Here is an 18,807-nt window from a genome sequence, read left to right as displayed (position 1 = left end):
CCACGGGTGTCCTCTTTTCAGAAATGCATAGGGTTCCCTGTTTTCCTTATGTGGCTTGGACACCCGAGGCCCATATCTGTATAATGTGCCCGTTTGCAGAGAGTGTGAAATTCAGGTGTGAAAATAGTCTTGGGGTTACTTGTGTTTTAGGCTTTCCCCTTGGCGCCCAGGTAGGTGCACCCACACATGTGAGGTACTGTTTTCATTGGAACACCTGTGGGAACGCGGGACAGTAGGCCATGTGTTGTTGGCTGCGTGTTCGATGGGTGAGCCGAGTGAAATGTGCGGAAAATGCGTTTTTTTTCCCCACATTTCGGACTTTGCAGGGGTGTCTGGGTAATAAATTATGGGCCGATTTGCACAAATCATACCTCTGTGGATTCCCACGGATGTCCTCTTTTCAGAAATGCATGGGGTTCCCTGTTTTCCTTGGTGGCTTGGACACCCGAGGCCCATATCTGTATGATGTGCCCGTCTACAGAGAGTGTGAAATTCAGTTGTGAAAACAGACTTGGGGTTACTTGTGTTTTAGGCTTTCCTCTTGGTGCCCAGGTAGGTGCACCCACACATGTGAGGTACTGTTTTCATTGGGACACCTGTGGGAACGCGGGACAGTAAGCCATGTGTTGTTGGCTGTGTGTTTTGATGGGTGAGCCGAGTGAAATGTGCGGAAAATGCGTATTTCCCCCCCACATTTCGAACTTTGCAGGGGTATCTTGGTAATAAATTCTGGGCCGATTTGCGCAAATCATACCTCTGCAGATTCCCACGGGTGTCTTCTTTTCGGAAATACATGGGGTTCCCTGTTTTCCTTGGTGGCTTGGACACCCGAGGCGCATATCTGTATGATGTGCCTTTCTGCAGAGAGTGTGAAATTCAGGTGTGAAAACAAACTTGGGGTTACTCGTGTTTTAGGCTTTCCCCTTGACACCCAGGTAGGTGCACCCAAACATGTGAGGTACTGTTTTCATTGGGGCACCTGTGGGAACGTGGTACGGTATGCTATGTGTTGTTGGCGGTGTGTTTCGATGGGTGAGCCGAGCGAAATGTGTGGAAAATCCGTTTTTTTCCCCACATTTAGGACTTTGCAGGGGTGTCTGGGTAATACATTCTGGGCCGAAATTGTGCAAATCATAACTCTGCGGATTCCCACAGGTGTCCTCTTTTCGGAATTGCATGGGATTCCCTGTTTTCCTTGGTGGCTTGGACACCCAAGGCCCATATCTGTACGATGTGCCCGTCTGCAGAGAGTGTGAAATTCAGGTGTGAAAACAGACTTGGGGTTACTTGTGTTTTAGGCTTTCCCCTTGGCGCCCAGGTAGGTGCACCCACACATGTGAGGTACCATTTTCATCGGGACACCTCTGGGAAAGTGGGACGGTAGGCCATGTGTTGTTGGCAGTGTGTTTGGATGGGTGAGCCGAGTGAAATGTGTGGAAAATGCTTTTTTTTCCCACATTTCGGAATTTGCAGGAGTGTCTGGTTAATAAATTCTGGTCTGATTTGCGCAAATCATACCTCTGCGGATTCCCACGGGTGTCCTCTTTTCGTAAATGCATGGGGTTCCCTGTTTTCCTTGGTGGCTTGGACACCCGAGGCCCATATCTGTATGATGTGCCCGTCTGCAGAGAGTGTGAAATTCAGGTGTGAAAACAGACTTGGGGTTACTTGTGTTTTAGGCTTTCCCCTTGGCGCCCAGGTAGGTGCACCCACACATGTGAGGTCCTGTTTTCATCGGGACACCTGTGTGAACGCGGGACAGTAGGCCATGTGTTGTTGGCTGCGTGTTTCGATGGGTGAGCTGAGTGAAATTTGCGGAAAATGCATTTTTTTTCGAAGCGAAGAAGAAAATCCTTTAGTTATCGAGCATAGAGACTTGTATTTAAGCAGACTGAACTTAGACAAGGGTGAAGGGAATTATAGTCACACTTCCTGGGGACGAGACATGTCTGACGAGGAAAGAGAATCCTTCCTTGGGGAAGAGGGAGAAAGTGCATGCGCCCCAGATGGAAGCTTGCAGATAGACAAGGAAGTAAGATGGTCAGATTTAGAACAACCTAAGGATAGAGCGCCAGGTCCTACATATATCCAGAGCATCCCGAGTACGATCTTATAGTGAGAAGGGAGAATCACCGCCATATGTGAGCAGACTAAGATCGCTACCAGCAAGAAGACGGCATGGGATGATCGTCCCTGCCATGGATAGGCTGACGATGGGAGCCGACTGCGGGTTAGTGTTTACGCAGTTTCCCTTATTCAAAAAAGGGGGAGCAAGACCACAATATACTCCATGACCGTAGATGGATAAGGACAATTTACGGTGCAAGCTCCCAAGCTTGACTTCGAGCAATGGGAAATGGATATACAAGTTAGAGAATATGACAATGGGAAACACATTGGCCATAGGGGACATTAAGGGTCTCTTGGCAGCTATTCTTGGGGAAAGAGCTGATGACATACAGAGAAGAGCAGGGTATTCCAGTGTGACAGCACAAAACAGAGTGCATGATGGAGCGCCATTTAATAATTGCAGAGCAGATGTGTGGAGGGCTCTTAATGTACAGTATCCCGACACATCAGATATACGTGCAATCATGACACGGAAGATGAAGGAAGATGAAGACCCTATTGCTTACATTCAGGATATTCAAGAGTGATGGCAACTTGAAATGTGCGAGCTGTGAGAAAAAAACAGTGGCATTATTTGACCACATTTTATTTCAGTGGTTGCCTGAGCCGGTACATGTGCAGATGGAAAAACAAGTGGGAATGTAGGCAAACCATGTGCTCAGCTACAACTGACAACTGTGCATCACTGTTGGTTGTTTCAAGAGAAAAATAAGAAGAAAGATGAGAATAGGAAAATCGAGGAAGCCAAGTTAGTTCAGAAAAAATTGTGAAAGTTTGCCATAGTTTGGGCGGTATTGACAAGCAGAGAAGGACTGGGAATGCAGGAAGCAGTGGGTATATTGCAGGAAAATAATCAGTGTCCGATGGAACAAGGTGGTTATGAGTTCATGCCACAAGTTCGAGGCATGCAATATAGAGGAAGGGGTGGATTCCAAAATAATCAAGGTGGGTTTCAGAATGCACAGAATGAGAATCAAAATACCCAAGGAGGATTTAACCAAGGGGCACTAGTTAGGCGGGCTCCCCCTGTATGTTGGAAATGTGGGATGACAGCACACATTGCATGTGTATGTGGGAGCCAAGGGAATGTACAAAATGGTCAATTCACAAGAGGGAGGACAGCTTATCCACCCCCATATAGCACACAAGCTAGGGAAGGGTTTGCACAAGATCAGACATTTTATCAGACACAAGCGGAGCGCGAGTAGCAGACACAACAACCAGAGCATGTGCAAATTAATCCACCGCAAAGGCAGTCGCAGCAAGCCCCCATGCAGATTCAACAGTATGCAAACACAGGACAAGTGCTGACACCAAGAACATGAGGTTTCAGTGTGCTATGAGGAAATCTTTTCACAGTGAACCCAAAGTGTGGGTCCTTTAAGACGAAGTAACAGTATCTGAGATGGATGAGGATGCAGATCTTACTCAAACATGAATAATCAGACAGACTCAAGAAGTTGGTAAAAGTTGAAACTGTTTTAATAACAAGTCTTTAAAACAGGGAGTACAACGGACATCAACGGACACCGCACAGACTTATCTTGACATAATCATAAAAAACATTGCCTTTATACTAAATATTCATCATGAGTGACATCAGGATACATGGCAAAATAAGAAAACCTACTCAGGATTATGGTTGGTCAACGTGGAACATCTACATATACTTTCTATGGGCTACCGGGACGTGATTGGATCTCTAAGGTCAGGTGGGCAACTAAGCCCATCCCAAGTGCAAGTCATCTTCTGTTTCATGAAAATATACTACATACTATTTGCTTCTCAAACTATAGGGCTCCTTAATACATGGCCCTCTATAATTGGTTGGCACACCTGTACCCTTCTGGAAGGTTCCATACGCTAGCAGCATGTAACTGGGACTCTAGGTGCTGGGGGGGTTTGGCTTGGTCATGCCTCCCCACCCAATTAGCACAACATCCATCATCACTCCTGCGGTCTGCCATTCAATTAATACCTTTGAACTCGGCCTTGTAGAGGCTCACTGCACCTGGGAATAAAAGGGAGTGAAGCATTTTCTTATCTTCTGGTTTTGGTGTAGTTTGACAGAAAGTCTATTCTCATCCGATCACGTGACTGGAGACCATGTGTTCGAGCTATTTGTTGTATTTTGATACCATTAAATGAAGAAATCGTGGCACTCTCAGTGGTTTACATTGTACCTAAAACAGAAGCTGAGCTCGTTTCTCAAGTTTTTGTATCTTCTTGAGTACATGGCTAGGCTCTCAGCGGCCCCAACTCTTGACACTGGGCCAGGAAAGCCTGTCTTGAATCTTCCTTCACTGTCAGCTATTATTCTGCTGCGCCACACTTCCAATTCTTCCATTCGCTGGGTCGAAGTTTGCTAAAGTGCGTTGCTGAACATCCAGATTCTAAATGTTCCTATGTATATACATTGGTGCATCGGCACAATGTATTCACTACCAAGCCAGCCTTATGATTACTTTGTCTGCTTGTGTTACTGCCTCTTCGCACATGCAATCTTCATTTCAAGGGCGAAATGTTACATACTTCATTACTTCGCCATCAGGTTCTATAGGGTGTATATCCTCGCTTCATTTATATCTCTTCTGTGTCCATCACCTCAACTTTATATGATATCACCAATTGTTTCCTCATTCATTTTCACACTTCTTCTGGAACTTCCTTCAAAAGGTCCTAAGTTCCTTGTGGATACATATAGGACTTTCTCAATGGATACCTTGTTTCAAAGACTTTTCACTGTATTGGCATTTTCACTGGTATTGCACAGGTTGCAATTTCCGGTTGCCAACATATAGGAAGAATAGGGGCTGAACTTCCTGTAGAGGTAGTTGGCTCCTCCTGTACACTCCCCCTTCTGGGCGATTCATCGACCACTCTCTCATCAGTCTTCAAATCTAGACATCCTTGTCTGAAGAAAAGTTTCTTCAGAGTCCATAACTTTATTACTCCTTTCAGGCATCCTGCTGATTTCACCTGCTCATCAATATTCCAGGTCATAAGGCTGCACTGTGCATTCAAACTACTATAAATCCATCTTCCCACATACTGCTTGTGGTTTCTTGGATACAGGAATTTTGTTCCCTCAGGTGCGTGAATACCAGTTCTTTACGTAGTCTCAGATTTTTTCATCTGTTAGCTCTTTTGATTTGAATCCAGCTTCAACATCAATCATGATCTTCATTCATGTTGCTTTCTTTGCAGTCTTTTTGCACTGTGTGATTATAATCCTAACCACACAGAATCCAAACATGATCATCACTAACAGGGCTCCAGGGAACTTGAAAGGGTTTGCCATCCATTGAGGAACCCATGAAAAGATTGATGCAAACCAGCTGTCATCAGCAATATCTTCCACCTCATCTTCTATCTTGACTTGCACGTTTGTCAACATCGTTATGGCCTCTGTCAAGGTGCCATCCTCATCATCATGAGAAGGTAAATGTGCAACATGATTCTCCTATTTCGGCACAAACACCTCCATCCATAGCTGTAATCATGTCCAGAACATATCTATTCTGAAGAGTCATAAGTCGTATGGCTCTCAGCTCTTCCTTGATAGCATCAAATCCTTTTATCGTAGTATTGATTGTCTGTAAAAGCTACCATCTGGTTATTTGTAATGACTTGGCATTTGCCATCGTATCGTGGCATAACGATAATTGTAAAATCTGAAGTGTTTTGCTAAAAAATCTGTGCCCATATTGAATAGCATCAAAAGCATATCTCTTCTTTCTCAGATGAGCATCTGCTTTTGGAAACTCACCAATGTTCAGGTCAATCTTTGGAATCACTAATGCTGTAACATGGATAATCACCATGGAACATAGTCCCCCCCAATTTCTGGGCAGCTTCATTTATGCTCTGGATCCGCAAGCCCAGTATTGGTCCATTATCACTACTGTCCCATCCTTCATTCCTGGTACATTGAGGATCCGCCCACATTTTTGGTTTTCTCCAATGTTCCTTGTGAAGTGTTTTGCTAAAAATTCTGTGCTCATATTGAATAGCATCAAAAGCATACCTCTTCTTTCTCAGATGAGCATCTGCTTTTGGAAACTCACCAATGTTCAGGTCAATCTTTGGAATCACTAATGCTGTAACATGGATAATCACCATGGAACATAGTCCTCCCCAATTTTTGGGCAGCTTCATTTATGCTCTGGATCCGCAAGCCCAGTATTGGTCCATTAACACTATTGTCCCATCCTTCATTCCTGGTACATTGAGGATCCGCCCACATTGTTGGTTTTCTCCAATGTTCCTTGTGCCATTATTTCTGAAGCACAGTTCTGCACTAGCCAGAAGTACTATCTGAAATGGGTATACTTTGTCTTCGACCGATGTCAGCCACTTCGCAAACCCCGCCCATAGAGGCTTGCATCCTTTTTCCACACACTCTATAACTGGTTTATGATGCCAAGTTACTGCCACAGCTCTGAATACAACTATGCCTTCTTCCCAGCCATCTGGAGAAATGACTGCTCCCCAGATCTGCATCTGTCCTCTTTCTTGGCATCTTTGTATTTGTTCATCAGTCTTTCCTTGGCAATTGAGTTTTTCATTTATTTCCAATCATATTCCTGCTCCATTCATACCTGGCTGTTTGTATCTTATCACATGATCTCTGGTGTGTAGTCTTTCTCTTGTCTTTAAATCTTGAACATAATCATCTTCTTCTGGCGCTGTCCTTTCAGTTGCCCAGACTAATGATGCTGTTCGACCCTGGAATTGACCTCTTGTATGACAGAGTGCAAGGTGAGTTAAGCAATGTGCTGTTTGGACATCTATCTCTATAGCTATGAATATCTTAGATTTTCTCATAGCATAAGGTAGGAGAGCACAACCATAACAATACTCCTCCGAGGTTCTCTTTTCTACCTCTTTCATGTGTTGATATCACATGTTGTTCCCCAAATGTGCTGTGCTGTCTAAATAATCATTTATCTCATAATCCTCTTCCCTTTCTCTCCTCTTGGGCCTATTTCTTTCCAAAAGAATATGCGCAAAATGCTCATGGAGTACTTCAGACATCATCCATCCTACAGGAGACATCATAGGAACACTGGTCAGAGAAATCAGTGGCCTTACATATGTCACTGGTGTAGGAACGATCACAGATGGCCTTGGCTTCCTTACAACTAATAACTCTGCATAGGTCACTGGAGCAGGGAGAATCAAAGGGACTTCTATCTTTCAGGAACCAACAATATATGCAGCATGAATCAGCAAAAATAGAAAAATAATAACAGATGCTGTGCATATGTAAATTATGCACTATGACATGAAGACCCACCAATGATGTCTCTCCATATGCCGTTGAGTTTGGTCAATTTCTGGATCCGCAACATGCTCAATTATTCCCACTGTGACTGTGTACTTATTTTTTAAGGAAGGAAAATACTTTTTTAATCAGGCAGCCTCGTTAAATGCTCAGGTAGCTGACTAATCTGCTCAATTATTGCTGCCAATAATCTTATAATCGCAGGGCCATTTTTAGGATCCTGCACAAAAGTGCACACATCAGTACAGCGCCCAACAAGGGCAGGATAAGCTCTGAGTATAAAAACAAAGTCAGCGAGAAGGAGTCTATGAACATCAACATCAGGCAGGACCATTTATGTGTCCAAAGATAAACTCAGTGAGAAACGAATCTGGGAACTGCTCCCTTTTACAAACATCAAAAAGGAAGTCTAGATTGGGCATTTTCCATTTATTTCAGCACTACTACAATGTTAATGACTTCCTGTGGCTCAAGAACGGTAACTTTCTAACTTCCTGTTATAATATCTATAAGGAGTGTGCAGGGGAGCCGCAGTTCAAATGCACACTTGCATTTATTTATTCCACAATCTTTGCCTCCTTCTTCCTTGTCATCTATCGAGTCTACATGCACTGAACTATTCTTCTTGACTTGCTTCCTAAACGGGGGGCGGGTCTCACCAGCATATGGCTTCACGTCATTCAGGTGAATCCAGGCATGTCTTCATTGAACCTTTACTGCATATGGAGTAATGTCCTCCACTATAAAAGGACCACTAAAACGAGGCTCATGCAACTTCCTTGTGAAATTGCGGATCAATATGAGATCTCCACTAAATAGTTTTGGAACAGGTTGTTCTTGGTATCCAGTTGCTAAATGGTATTCATCTGTGTCCTGAGACCGACACCCCTTTCGCCGAAGTTGATCTGAAATGACAGAGATACTAGCGGTCATAGATGTTAAATACGCATGTATCTCATTTCCTAACAATTCTGCAGTTGTCTGGGCATCACTCCTAGTCTTAGATGGAGGAGTCAGGGACGTCCTCATTCACCTCCCTGTTACTAATTCATGGGGTGAGAGATGGTGGTTCGACCCGGGCTGATTTCTCAATGCATATAATGAAAGGGGCAGACAATACAGCCACCCCTTCTTCAATGTTAATTTGAACTTGACGATTCTCTCTTTGAGAAGGTTGTTGATTCTCTCACATATCCTGTACGATTGTGGGTGATAAGCAAAGCAAACCTTATGTTTAATACTAAGCAATAGGCTAATTTGCTCAAACACCTCATTAACAAAATGGGGCCCATTGTCGGATTTTAGCACCTCAAATACTCCCCATCTAGGAAATACATCTCAAATGAAAAACTTTGCAGCCCAAGTGGCATCAGAATGTGTGCATGGTCGAAAAGAGGCACCCTACCACTATTATATAGCTATATACACTACATACCTCTAGCATGTCAACATAGTCTATATGTAAATGTTTCAAAGGGCCGTTTGTTCGAGGAATCACTCCTTTAATTGTTGACAGTGTGTGCCCAGCAGTAAACCTTTGACATACGATGCAAACATGTTCTAACGTGTTCGGTATGAACCAGTCTTCTGAAATAGTTGCAACAAGACTCTCCCTCATTATATGCGGTGAGTAGTGTAGCTGTTTTAACGTTACCCTTAATAAGGCTTCAGGCATTACCACTTTACCAGTGCTGTCCTGTCGCAACAATGACTCAGAAGGGGATAAAGAACACCCCCTTTGTGTCCACAGCTCTTTTTCTTTCTGTGGAGCACTACCTTGAACTTTCATCAAATGCGTTCTTAATAAATGATTAAATCCTTCATTTACAATCATAATTGTGACCATTTATTCTTTCACCTCAGGGGTATCATACTAAAAATATCAGATGTCTATGCAACCTTTTTGGCCTCTTCCTCTGCGGCTCGGTTTCTGCATGAAATAAAGTCAGTTCCCTTAGTATGTGCTGCACATTTAACTATTGTGATGGCTACCGGGAGTTGTTGTGCCTTAATAAGCCTGTCCAATAATGCAGCGTGTTGCACTGGAGTGCCGTCCGCTCCGAGGTAGCCCCTCCTTTTCCAACATGCTAACCCTGCATGTACGGTTGACGTCACATAAGCGGAGTCACTGTACACCGTCACTTCCTGCCATGCGTGATTCTCGAGTGTGACAATAAGCGCCACCAATTCTGCAGCCTGTGCCAAAAAATTAGACGATAGTCTCGCACTTGCTACAACTTCAAATTCGCAGTTAGCTCTGTGCCTTACCACATCTGAACCTGAATTTCTCTCTCCATCAGTTTGATCCATTTTCGAAGACCTGTCAATAAAAAGGACCTCCACCCATGCTAGAGCATTCTCCTTTACCCTCAGGATTTCATTGTAAAACTCCTCATAATTCGAGCAATCATGCACCTCCTCGTCCTCTGTCACAGGTTTGGCTACAAACATGGCAAGGTTCACTATTTTACACCTGACTATTTTGATTGCTGAGTTTGATATAACTACCTCATATGCAGACAGAAGCTCTCTGAGACATCAGTATACCCTGAAGTTTCTCCAGAACAGCAAACAAAGCATGCTCAACAAATAAAGTCATAGAACACCCCAGCACAATGCTTGCAGACTTCTCAATGGTTAACGCGGCTGCTGCCAGCGATTGTTCACAAGGGAAGTGTCCTCTCATAACTGGATCTAAAATCCCACTATCATATGCTAAGGGTTTATACCCAAGCATGGTTCTCTATGCGAGTACTGCTGTCATAACTGTTCCATTCATGTGAGAAAATAAAAAGAACTCCTCAGAATAATTGGGAATTCCTGAAACTGGGGCAGTACAAAGTGCTTTTTTCAACTCCTCAAACCCTTTCTCCATTTCCTCAGACCATTCTATTTTCTCATTGTTCACTTGGGCTTTCTTTAAAGCTTGCAAAAGAGGTCTTGTATATGAATTATAATCAAATACCCATGCTCTAACATAGTTACACAATCCCAAAAACTGCTGCATTTGCTTTATTGTGTGTGGTTTTGATGTTTTCATAATAGTCCCAGCTCTTTCAGTTGTAACCTTCTTTCCCTCATGTGAAATCAACTGACCTATGTAGAACACCTCTTCTTGGCAATATTGTATCTCTACTTATCTATCCTATATCCTTTGTCTTCCAGAATAGTCATCATTTGAATTGAATCTTGCCTACACTCATCTTCTGTCATGCTACAAACTAAAATCTCATCCCCGTACTGTAGCACAAGGCTTGGCAAATCAATATTGCTTAGGTCCATCTGCAGGAATCTATTAAAGATCGATGGGGACTTGCAGTACCCCGGTTGCAAATGAGTACTCTTCAGCTTAGTCTGGCGGAAGGTAAATGACATAAGGTCTTGAGAGTCCTTATGCAACAGGATTGAGAAAAATGAATTATTCAAGTCAATCACTTGAAATATCGCACCTCTGTAGGAATACTACATAAAATTGTTGCAGGATTCGAAACTAAAGTAAACTCTGCCTCTACAATCTGGTTAAGCAGCCTCATGTCCTGAATTAAATGCCACAACCCCCCCTTAGATTTTATCACAGGATACATTGCGGTATTACACAGTGACTCTGACGTCTACAAAATGCCTTGTACCATCATAGTCGATGTAGTCCATAAAGAGGTTGGTACCTTTTCCATGTCCTCATTGAAAAATGCAGAGCATTGCCGCACAATCACCATTTGCTGTGGGATCTCCTGTCTCTCTATTCTGACCCAATATGTAATACTCATTTCGAATACTACTTCATCATCTGATGGGTCATCCCAAAACATATCTTCATCTGTGACGTCAGTCAATCTATACCCTTCTCCAATGGCAATAACCATTCTCCATAGCCTGCCCTCGTCATCAAATCCTTCAGGCATAGCTAATTCCCCTCGTACTATAGTTGTCTGCAACTGTAAGGGAAAAACCTGTCCCCCTCTTCATCCATAGGTATATGTGGCCTGAGCAAAAATTCATCAGATATTCTCATAATCTTTCCTACTAAGCCAGGTAACCATGTTAACAAACTACGTACCCCATGAAGAAAAGCTTCTGGCTCTAACAGCACTCCTTGCAGAGCTATCTGCCCAGTAAACGCCATAATAAATTCACCCATGTTTAAATAATGTATCCCTGGAGTGGAAAACACTATTCCCTAATCAGTGAAGGAAATAGTACTGAACACATCAAATCACCCTGTGAGCTGTCCTATTGTGGGTAGATGCTTATTTCCATGCCAGTGAACGGACTTCCTCCCGCAATAGTGACAGCCCCTACTCTAGCAGTCAATAACTGTCCTGTGTTTGCACTCTGCCGTATCTCCATGGGTGCATGCTGCAATTTCCCTTGCAGTGGATTCAATGGTGCTTGCTGTGGTTGTAAAGCCTGTTGTGTTTGCGGCACTTGGGCTTGATACACTGTCTGATCTTGGGCAAACCCATTCCTTCCATATGGGCTATATGCTGGAGAATAAGCTGTCTCCGTCTTGAGAACTGCCCATTCTGTACATACCCTTGGCTCCCACATGTTCGCGCAATAGGCCCTGTCATGCCACATGTCCAACATATAGGAGGGAATCTCCTTAAATGCCCTCCCTGCATATTTTGTTTATCACTCTGTATGTTCTGAAACCCACCTTGTTTATTTTGAAAACCAACCTTATTATTCTGAAAACTACCTCTTCCTCTAAAGCCTGTATCTATCCCTCTTGGCATAAGCCCATTTCCTCCTTGATTCAACTGGCATTGATTATTCGCCTGTTGCACACCCGCTACTTACTGTGTTCGAAGCCCCACTCCGCTTGTCAGTACTGCTCCCTATAGAGCGTACTTTGATAATTTCTTCTGGAGCAACTTAGCATCCTCAAGTTTCCTAGCATTCTCCTGCTTTTTAGTTTTCTCTTGCAGCAATCAGCAATGATGCACAATATTTTTCTCTTGCAGCTGTATCTCTGCCCATGAATCGCTTCCATCCCCACTAGTTTCCTGAGCTGTCTCTGTACTTGTTCTGGCAACCCATGACATAAAATGTGGTAAAATGCTGGCACAGATTTCCCCCAAGGCTCTCGAGTTTCCAAAGTCCATTGTTCCTGAATATTTTGAATATAAGCAAGTGGATCTTAATTTTCTTGCCTCTTATGTGCCATAATTACACCCATATCTGATGTTTCAGGATACTGTATTCTAAGCGCTTTCCAGACAGCCACCATACAATTATTAAATGGCGCTCCATCATGAACTGCATTGTGTTCTGTAACACTTGAATATCCTGCTCTCGTCCATATATCATCAGCTCTTTCCCTGAGAATGGCTGCTAGGAGACCTTTAATGTATCCTATACCTAATGTGTTTCTTCCTGTCATCTTTTCTCAAATCAATTTCCCCGCACCCACCGTTAAACTGGGGAGTTTGCATCTTAAATTGTCCTTGTCCATTTGGGGCCAAGAAATATACTGCGGTCTGGCCCCTCCTTTCTCTAGTAGGGGGAATTGCGTAAACCCAAATCCGCATTCCGCTCCCATCATCTGCCTACTCATAGTGGGAACGATGGTTCCCGTTTGCCTTCTACCTGAAAATGACCTCAACCTGCTCACACATGGTGGTGATTCTCCTCTCTCGGTGTGTGATCGCCCTTTAGCTGGCTCTGGGTATGCCATAGGTTCTGGTATCCTATCTTTAGGTTGGTCTATATCTGACCATTTTACTTCCTTATCTGTTTGCAGACATACCTCAGGACCACATGCACTTTCTCCCTCTTCCCCACAGGAGGTTTCTTTTTCTTTGTCTGACATGTCTTGTCCCCAGCTAGTGTGACTTTCATCTTTCTCTTCACTGTTTAACGTTAGCCTGTCCAAAGACAAGGCCCTAGGCTTGAGACTAAACAGGCTTTCTTCCTTGCCTCGTGACTCAGCACCATTGAGTCGATCTTCCTTTCCTTTACTTCTTGACTCATTTTTTGTCCTCATCTCTTGATAAGCTTTATTGTTTCTATCTCCAATACTTCCTATCTTAAAATTCTCATCTATGTTCAGCTTAGATGGTCCTGGCATTGTCCAAGAACCTGTCTGCACTTCACGATAAGATCCATACTTTGCCAACAGTTCAGAACTGCATTTTCTACTAATCTAGGAACTTTCAACTTCAACATTTCCCTTGCACAGCTCCTACACCTATTCCTACTCATTATCCATTAACAATCTAGTACACAGTACATACTTTTAGCAAAACTGCTTTTTATCTTAAAATGGCATCAGCTAATGCCATCCCTCCTCCCCAAGAACCACCACCAATGCTGTAATCAAGGAGCATGAGAAACACTGCCCCCTACCTTAGAAATTACACACGCTCAACATTTTCCCCTGTCCACCTGCCCCTCCATAGGGACTGGAACGGTGGATACCGGCCCGGCAGCCCAAGTTATCAGCCCAAGCGAAGCGAGGGTGGATAATGAGATCTCCGGACCATTATCCCCCCATTCCAGCCCTGTAATGGGGAATGAAGGCTATTAGCACACTAGGTTCCCAAAGCGGGAACCGGGGGTGCTAAAAAAAGGATTTTATTCCTACACCCGGACACCTGCGGCGTCCGGGTGTAGGCCGGAAAATCCTTTTCCAAGATTGCCACCATGGAAAGGGAAAGCGGAGTTCCAAACAGGGCCCCTCTTCGCTTCAATGGGAGCCTGCAGAAGGCGAAAAAAGAGAACCCTATGACCATATTACCACAAGCACATTTTTCTTCACTTTCAAACCTATCCCAATTTCAAATAACTTTACCACAAAGCCAGTCCCAGGTGGACATGGCCACTTTAACCCCATGTGTTGTCCCTCGTGGTCATGGCCAGTAGCCAGATTGTCCGAATCATGACCTTATTCCACGACCCGGACAAACTGCCCACTGCCCATGGCCACAGGCTACACCTTAGTCACCAAAGGTATATCACTATTTGTTGTACCTACATTCTGACACTTGTCAAAAAATAAAACACAGGCACATTTGCAAAACCATGCTTTCAGGTTCTTGCCAATGCTCCTTAGACAAGTTTGCTGGAAATCCACCCATGTTTTATTTTTGTCAAAAGTTTCTAATGCGTGCACATACAATTGTCATATAACCTAGCCCCCACTTGACAAAATCCATTCAGACTTTACGAAAACATTAATATTTAGATCTATAATCTTTTTGCAAACCTTTGTGTAGATTTGTCAAATGGCACCACATTTATAAGCCTTTAAAATATTTTTGGAGGCCCCCTCTACTTTTGCCACCTCTTGACAAAATCACAACAAACTTCACAAAAACATTCATATCTAGATCTATTATCAGTTTGCCAAATTAAGTGTAGATTCGTCAAATGGCACCTCATTTATACGCCTTTACAACTCATTCAGAATCAGGTCAGGAATGTAATTGCAAAATATCATGCAGTTTCATTAAGTGGTGCCAAAGTTAGAAGCCATCCAAGAACTGCTTTTCAAACACCTGTTTTTTTGCATCTTGCTGCCATATCCCATCCCATCCTCATCACCCATCCTCATCACCCCTCACCTCCCCAGAGATTATTTGATAAGTTTGACAAGTGCAATGTTGTGTTTTTTTATATGATTTTACCGCGATGTCCGCGGACAGTGGCCAAAGTCTGTGAATCCAAGATGATGGGCGTTCCCAAAAATCTGACGCACTTCACGCTTTTCACCATCCAATCAGTTGGTGCGTCCGATGTCCACGGACAGCACATTGCCTTCTAAGTCAATAAGAGTCCGGTCCGCGGACCGAACAGGGAAATGAAACCGCGCACCGGACCCAGATATCACAAATATTTTTGGACCTACTTTTTGGTCATTTTAAAAATAACTACTGGATGGATTTCCACCAAATTTATTTTTGTGACCAAGCTGCCGCTCCTGCTGCAAATTTGGTGAAAATCCATCTAGCGGTTTGGGCTGTAGGCGTGAGCAAAGTTTTTCTCCATTCAGTCTATGGAAAAAAAAGAAATGTTGGTACCCCCCTATAACTTTGCCCCCCCATGGACGAAACATCACCAATCTGTGCAAAAAAATCCAGAGCGGCCCATGTACTCTTTTTGCAAAGTCTGGTGAGGATTCGTCCACGGGGAGAGAAGTTATAAGCCGCCCAAAATGTGGTCTTCCTATGGGTTTAGCAACTTAACCATAACTAGATGGCTGCTACCACGGGCAGTGTAATATATATATATCTATATATGTATATATATATATATATATCTATATATGTATATATATATATATATATATATATATATATATATATATATATATATATATATATATATAGATATATTACAGAACCACGGTAGTGGCTGTGTAGTTATGCTGTTTCCATAGGAAGAGCCCTTTTTGGGTGGCTTATAACTCTGATCTCCCTGGACGAATTCTCACTAAACTTTACAAAAAAAGTACATGAATCACTCTGAATTTTTTTGCAATGTTTGGTGAGGTTTGGTCCAGGGGGGGCAAAGTTATACGGGGGTCCCAAAACTTATTTTTATCCCATAGACGGAATGGGGAAAGAACTTTGCTCATGCCTACAGCCCAAACCGCTGGACGGATTTTCACCAAACTTGGACCAAGAGCAGCGGCTTGGTCCCGAAAGCATGCTTTTGCAAATTTGGTGAAAATCCGTCCAGTAGTTTTTTTAAAAATGACCAAAAAATAGGTCACAAAAAAATAGGCATATCTATGTTCGGTCCGCGGACACACTTGCCTGTTTACTCTGCGGACAGTGTCCTGATTGGCTAATCGGCTTGCGTCATGTCTGCGGACATGCAACGTGTTCAGTGATTGGATGGTGAAGAGCGTGAAGTGCATCAGATTTTTGAAAATGCCCGTCATCTTGGATTCGTGAACATTCGCGAACAGCGCGGTGAAACTTGGTGAAAAATACTATTTAGTAAAGTGTGTTGGCGTGTAATACTGTTTGGGGAGGGTGGGGGAGTAAGAGATGGGTTAAATGTTGTATTTATTTAGGTGGCATGCACCCCTCTTGTGTTCATTCTGACCGCAGACAACACGGGTGTTTAGAAATGTTCGTAAATAAACAAAATGGGGGTGTCCTGAGGACGCTATACCTGTTCGTACTGTTCGTAGGCAAGTTGAAACTGTTCTAAGAACACATCAAGTGTCCTGGGATGTTTGTCAATAAACAAAATAGGGGTGTCCTGAGGACGCTATGCCTGTCCATATTGTTCGTAGGCAAGTTGAAATTGTTCTAAGAACACATCATGTGTCCTAGGATGTTCGTAAATAAATGAAATGGGGGTGCTCTGAGGACGGTAGACCTGTCCGTATTGTTCGCAAGCAAGCTGAAACTGTCCTAAGAACACAAGTGGTGTCCTGAAATGTTCATAAATAAACGAAATGGGTGTGTCCTGAGGACGCTATGCCTGTCTGTATTGTTCGCAGGCAAGTTGAAACTGTTCTAAGAATACAGGCGGTGCCCTGAAATGTTCGTAAATATACGAAATGGGGGTGTCCTGAGGACGCTGTCTGTGTTGTTCGTAGGCAAGTTGAAATTGTTCTAAGAACATGTGTCCTGGGATGTTCATAAATAAACAAAATGGGGGTGTTCTGAGGACGCTATACCTGTCCATACTGTTCGTAAGCAAGTTGAAATTGTTCTAAGAACACATCAAGTGTCCTGGGATGTTCGTAAATAAACAAAATGGGGGTGTTCTGAGGATGCTAGACCTGTCTGTATTGTTCGCAAGCAAGCTGAAACTGTCCTAAGAACACACGCGGTGTCTTGAAATGTTCATAAATAAACAAAATGGGTGTGTCCTGAGGACGCTATGCTTGTCTGTATTGTTTGCAGGCAAGTTGAAACTGTTCTAAGAACACACGCGGTGTCCTGAAATGTTCATAAATAAACAAAATGGGGGTGTCCTGAGGTCGCTATACTTGTCTGTACTGTTCGTAGGCAAGTTGAAACTGTTCTAAAAACACATCAAGTGTTCTGGGATGTTCGTCAATAAACAAAATGGGGGTGTGCTGAGGACGCTATGCCTGTCCGTATTGTTCGTAGGCAAGTTCAAATTGTTCTAAGAACACATCAAGTGTCCTGGGATGTTCGTAAATAAACAAAATGGGGGCGTCCTGAGGACGCTATACCTGTCCGTACTGTTCGTAGGCAAGTTGAAACTGTTCTAAGAACACTCATAATGTTCGCGGACATTAAAAGTGCCCATATGGCATAGTTAAAATGTTTGACTCTATGGGTGTGATCTATGGGTGTGATATGCTGCGGTGGTTGTGGCCAGGGCATAGAGTCTTGGGTGCATGGACAAGACCAAATTTATAAGCACCGAAGTTATAAGCTACTATTGGTGTGACATGCTGCGGTGGTTGTGGCCAGGGCCTAGAGTCTTGGGTGCATGGCCAATACCAAATTTATAAGCACTGAAGTTATAAGTCAGTATGGGTGTGATTTGCTACGATGGTTGTACTTATTATAATATGCTTACTGTTTGGTTTAGTAACTGGAGTACACATATTCCTTGTTAATTTCTGTGATAAAAAGAAAAGATCATGTTAGTATTGGTATTTTGTAGCGACTTATAACATTGAATAATCAACATTTTTTTTTACCCTCATATTTAGTAGATTACAAACCATTGTACTGTGCAATTTGTTCAGTTTCTGTGTTTGTTGCTAAAATCATTGGGTCTGTGGAAAAAAAAATCCATGTTGGATTAAAAAAAAACTTTTTTTGTTATTCTACAGTCTATTTGTTTGTTTGTTTTCAGTGTTCACTTGTTGTTTCTGGCTAATGTTCTATATGTTGGCTTGTTGCAGATGTTTGGAGCAGTTAGATAGATACCTGTTGGCATATTCTAAATGTCTATTTTTTGTTATAATGAAGTGGTATTGATTTATCTGTTTGGATATTGTAAAATCTTGGGGTAGTTAGATACCAGTTGGCGTATTCTAACTATCTATTTTTTGTTATAATGTAGTGGTATTGATTTATCTGTTTGGTTATTGAAAATCTTGGGGCAGTTAGATACCAGTTGGCGTATTCTAACTGTTTATTGTTTGATATAATTTAGTGGTATTCATTTATCTGTTTAGTTGTTGTAGAATCTTGGGGCAGTTAGATAGCTGTTGGCTTATTCTAACAGTTTATAGTTTTTTAATAGAAGTTTTGTTAATGTTTAAGTACAGATTAGTTAATAAATTGTGGTTTTAAGAAGATTAAATAAGCGTTTGTAAGATTTGCTGGTAATCTCTGCTTTAGAGTAATGGTACTATCATTACATCCGAACCATCCACATTTTTTTATATATGCAGTATAGTGACCTGCATTGATTGTGGCTCCTGCGTGGTAGATTATACCTAT

Source organism: Ambystoma mexicanum, chromosome 5p (genome assembly GCF_040938575.1).
Source record: "Ambystoma mexicanum isolate Mex_15411 chromosome 5p, UKY_AmexF1_1, whole genome shotgun sequence".
Lineage (NCBI taxonomy): Eukaryota > Metazoa > Chordata > Amphibia > Caudata > Ambystomatidae > Ambystoma > Ambystoma mexicanum.
The sequence above is the reverse complement of the archived record's forward strand: the minus strand, read 5'-3'. Positions refer to the sequence as shown.